Source organism: Notothenia coriiceps, unplaced genomic scaffold (genome assembly GCF_000735185.1).
Source record: "Notothenia coriiceps isolate Sejong01 unplaced genomic scaffold, NC01 NC01_scaffold00000339, whole genome shotgun sequence".
NCBI classification, from domain to species: Eukaryota; Metazoa; Chordata; class Actinopteri; order Perciformes; family Nototheniidae; genus Notothenia; species Notothenia coriiceps.
Window position 1 is genome coordinate 14,478,190 of NW_011333040.1, and position 5,393 is coordinate 14,483,582.

At 42.3% G+C, this 5,393-nt stretch overlaps 1 protein-coding gene across 1 annotated transcript in view; it reads right to left on the bottom strand.

The window, feature by feature from the left end:
* nipal3 (NIPA like domain containing 3) overlaps positions 1 to 5,393 on the bottom strand; it is a 75,583-nt gene that overhangs the window by 21,035 nt on the left and 49,155 nt on the right. The gene's annotated exons all lie outside the window — the stretch shown is intronic.

The following is a 5,393-nucleotide window of genomic DNA, read 5'->3' on the forward strand; positions in this document are numbered from 1 at the left end:
CGTCAAAATTTAACTCAAACATTGACTCTTGACCTATTTTTTACGTACTGGACAAACCATAAACTTTTTATTTCATATTTATTACGAATCATATAGTCCAACCAATGTTTATAATAGTTTTTATCGTACTTCCAGGTGAAATCTAACGTCCAAGATCTGATCTCTGCCCATATCTTTGATTTTTATTCGATTACATGGAAGTTCATTTTAGTTGTACTATAATTAATTGTACACAAAATAAAAACGCGGCAAAGATCATTATACAAACGTTCCCACCCTTTACCAAACTAGAGTCTGGTCCTTGGTCCTAGATTTTGGTTTGACAAAGGACAACCAACTGTTGACAAAATACTCTTGTATTATTATACGACACGGTGATTTGTACAGGAACAAGGTAATTTTACGGTGACAGGGACCAACACCAATTTTCTGGTGGCCGTTCATAATTGACATGTACAGAACTTAAACATTCGCAACAAAATACAACTTCTTGACGACCTGTAACCGTTTGTCGAGTTTCGTTAGCACTTAGGAATTTCTATCTTTCCAAAACCCAACACCACCGTTTTATTTCCATTATGTACGTCATGGCTAACACAGAAACCACTTATTCTTTCTGTACAAAATGTAAAAGACTGACAAACAAAAAAATACATACACGTCCATAAAAAACTTCGGTAACCTTTGTACTCCTGAACCTCTGAACACGGAATTGAGCAAGTCACCCTAAAATCTAAATTATAGAGTTCGTTCGACACACACTTTTATTTTGTGAACATGACTTCGGTTTCTGACGTTAATTACTAGCATAAGAGACTTTCCGAAGACATTGGTTAAGCGTTAGTTTACAATCGGAGTGTGTAAGTCATAGGAATTCAGCCATGAAATTCAGAATTAATCGTTGGGTTGTTTTGTATGCCAATATGCATGGGGCAAGATTTCTCATTGTAACTTCACCTCCTACAGAGTGATACCTAAGCGGGGAGTAGCGCCTCGTTGTCTTCGTAGGTAGAGTAAATGCTGTTAGGACTAACCGACCACTAGAAACTGCAGTCGCAGTCCCTTAGGTGGGGATATTAGACGAACGCGATAGCGCGTACGCAGTAAGTTTTATTCGTGGAGAAGAGCGAAGTGGTATCGTTCCTCCCGGCAGACCACTCTGAGAGTGAAGTACATGAGACTCTTACCCAATGCATTCATGGATATCAGAGTAAGTATTGTGAGCTAAGCTACAAGTGATACCCTATAACATCGGAGCATAACGGTCTGCTCGAATAGACGGCGGGCTTTCATGGTTCTGGTTGGTCTTGAATTGTCAATCTCGAGATTGAGTCGTTCCTGGTCGTTACGTACCCGGTGTGACCCTGTCTCTGCAGATTAGACTATTTCGCCTGTTTTCACTCGCCGCTCCTGGTCGAGCCGACGACGGTTTAAGAACCTACCTTTGTGGACTGTTTTCGGGTCCTCATCGAGTCTGGTGCTCAGCTTACTCGTGCGTGTGGGCTATCCACGGACGTCCTACGACACCTCTTCGGTTCCCCTCCGCAAGGTGTTAGGTCACTTCTCGGCAACGAATCATTAGCCGGACGGAAGACTCCCAATAGGGTCCTTGTGGTTCTCATCCCAGTAATACTGCATTTGAGAAAACTAGACAGATAGTTCCGGACGCATTTCCGTCCTGACCTGTATCGTTTAAGCCGACGACAAGGCCTCCCTCGTGTCGCCGCCTCTTTACCGGAGTTACATTCCCCCCATGTACTTGGTTGGTGAATCCATCATTTTCCGTCCCAAACCCGAAAGAGCTCGGATTCAGTGAGAACAGCACCATCTGGTGGCCTGAAATATGTACTACAGCGTCTCCAGCGCTTTCGAACGGCAATGTCCGTGGCTGTCTCCTCCTGATTGGTGGAGTTTGCCCAATAGCCGTAGCGCAACTTCTTTGACGACATAGAAGTGTTCAAATCTGGATCAGTCTGTATCAGATCCGTTGCAGCCCCTTTTTAAGAGATTTGGGTACGGAGGAAAAGAGAGAGGGTTGTGTTTTCTGACACTTGGTGAGTTCCCTGGAACACCAGGGGACACATATTTATGTATAAAAGACGTACAAAAGTGCATTTTGCATGATAGGTCCCCTTTAAGCATTTGATTGTAACGTTTTGGATATTTAGAGGGACTGTTGCAACAACCAAGCACCTCGTAAACATCAGATTTAAAACAAACATATTCTGGTATAAAAATGTACGTCATCTCCCGTTTCTGTCGGAGAGAAGTCTAAAAGCTTGCAGCTGTATTTGTAAATGAGAGAAGAGAGCCTCATTCAGCTGAGAGCAGTGGCGGACTGGCCATCGGGACGAATCCCGATGGGCCGGTACTGAAGTGGGCCGGTCGGATAAGTCACTAGCACCCCCCCGTCGACAATTTACTAGCGGTATTTACTTGCGGTACCGAGGTGGGCCGGTCGGATAAGTCACTAGCACCCTGAAACAGAGGGGGATTATGGGATGCTGCAATGATCTGTTTGGTTTTTGGAGCCAAACACTTCAGAGACATGTTCTGAATATATCGGAGACCTGTAATATATTGATGAAAAACCGTATGATAGGGGACCTTTAAAACATGATATTCAGACTGTGTTACAGTACAACAGGATGAGACACGGTGAGGTGATACATGGAGGTGTTTCCAGCAGCTCCAGGTGGAGAATGATAAAGTGGTCTGAATCCTCAGCAGTAAACATCAGGAAGTCCCTGAGAGTCAGATGAATCCAGTTTCTCTGCACAGCGGCAGAAAGTGGATGAGGATCATGTGATGCAGCTACAAGACTTCCTCTGTTTCCCATGACTGCTGGAAGGAATCACTGGAGTGAAGTCTGTGGCACTGTGGGAACGTCTGTAAAAAAAAACTGAAGATGTGCGCTTTTTCAGAGTCTGAATCAAACCGCATTATATTTTTGGTTTGTCGTCGTTTGTCTCGTATTACTGCAATCAAATGTATTAAAGACATGATGAGATACGTCCTTCATTCAGAGAACTATACCCCAAGATTTCAAATTCCCTACAAATAAAATTTTTCTGTAAAAAAAAAAGCATAAAATATATCAATAAAATCAGTTTACAATTTTCTGAAAATGGTAGTAGCAACAGGATGAATGTCAGTTTGGCATCAACGTCATAAAAAATAGTTTATGGGTGAAGGAATGTTTCGATTCAAAAAAGCTTCTCTCTGTTTGGTACCAGGTATAACTCCCATAATGCCCTCTGTCTGTCAGTCTGTGGTCAACAGTCAGCAGTTTCCTTCCCCTCACTGGGAGTGCTCTCGGGGGTCGAGGAGTTTATGGTGTTGGTCCTGTACGTGGCCTGCTCCTCGGCCTCCAGCCGGCGGTACCTCGTGTTGAAGAACAGGACGAAGACGCAGGAGAAGACGCAGGTCAGCCCCCCCAGCACCAGCATCGGCACTGAGGACAAACACAGCAGATATTAAAACTACACTTCAGGTCCCAGGAGCTCAACGTCCTCAAAAGATAACGTTTACAGTGTTTCCCATACATTGATTTATTTGTGGCGGGTCGCCAAAATTAAATATCGTCCGCCACAAATGGATCTCATAACAACAACAAAAAATATTATAATATTTATAATAAGGGGGATGTGTAAGTTTCACTTTCTCCCCCTTGTCATTAAGACAACGATTGTATACTGTAATTTTTTTAGGTTACGAGGGTATGGTGTCTAGTCAAGGACTGAATACTAGATGAAAATTTAGGTCCGACTTCTGAAAAGAAAAACGGCGACGAAAATTAACTTGATGAAGTGTAGAATTTTACGGTGACGTTGAAATTTCCCTGGATAGTACGTTTTCGGGAAAGAACTACGAAAATCATGTATTCTATACAGGGGCCACACAGTCCGCTTGAGTGCGTCGCAGTCTTTATTTGGTAGGGAGAAAGGAAGCATGGGTTTAGAGATTTTTGCCCCCGTTGTGCCTTCGACTGGTCTAAACGCAGGCTACTACTGCTGGATTCATATACTTTACACCCTGGGTGCACGGGTAGTTCATTTGAACGATAGTCGTTGTTACTGGGCTGACAAAACTACTAATTATTACAGCCACAAATGTAATCGTAGCGATTGGAGACTTTTTTTCGATTGGACTGGACCTCTCGTACACACACTTCTTCGTCTCATTTTTCCTTGAGTGGAACACCATATTTGGCCGTTCTCCTTCGGAAAACTCGAGGTATGCAAAGTGTCTGCGAGGAGACTATTAGGTACATATACCGCAAAAAGTAGTGCGTCATAAATCAAACTGTCATCGACGGCCCAGGGCGTACTCTTGAGTCGTGGGGAGGGAAAAATATAGTTAAAAAAAAAAAAAGATTCGAAATATGGGGTTAGTCGGTTGAAACCAAAAAGAACCTTTGTCCTTCACTTAATCTCCTTTACCTCCGTACGGGCATCTTTAAACACAAAAAATCGGGTTTGTGAAGTTCTAACTGTACAACAAATATATAAACATATATAGACTCTGTCGGAATAGCGATACGGTTTTGTATCGCGTATTATCCCAGGGGAAATTAAGTACAGGGAAACAATAAGTTACAAAATAATAGAAACCGAAAATTACTCGACAAAGATTTACGGCAAAATATTATACAAGGAATTCGGAGAATTACGAAAGTAAAAACACTTCGGGAAACTAACCTTCCGACGACATATTTAATTTGGAACCGACATGCACTAACTTATACTAGAACCTATGACTGCGACGCACAGACACCGCAAGTCTGTCCAGGTCAGGAAGGAGATGGTAGTACGAGGACGGTCCGAGGAGTCGTTCTGCAGACGGCTGAGGGGAGACAGGTGGACACCTCTGCGTCACGGACCCAACCTTCCCATCAGTGAAGGACAAGTGATAGTCTGTAATAAGTCTCTTAAGTTCGACAATAACACCTTACGTGTTTCGATGTCACGTCTCTACCGTATTACTGTTTAAGAAGACTGGACTCGGAGGAGGTTGTTACGTTTATATATTTATTTATCGTTTGTATGTTGATGTTATATAGTGATTTATTAGCTTGTAATGATATGTGTTTTTGTTGTTCTTTTGTTACAATTTATAATTTTAATTTATATATCGAGGTTGCGTCACAAAAGGTGTCTTTTAAACACAAGATAAACAGCCCCGTGGGGCCCCCAGGCGCTCTACTAATGTTTATTTTTACCTTTTATTTTTTACCCTATTAAAAAAATATTAAGAAAAAAAAATTAATAATAATTATTTATTGCAAACGTATCCTGTAAAAAAAGAAACTGTTAGGTGATCGCGTCACAAAGGAGTTTGAAAAAAGAAGGGGGGGGCAGCTGTCCCCCAGCGGTGACGAATAAAACTTTTTT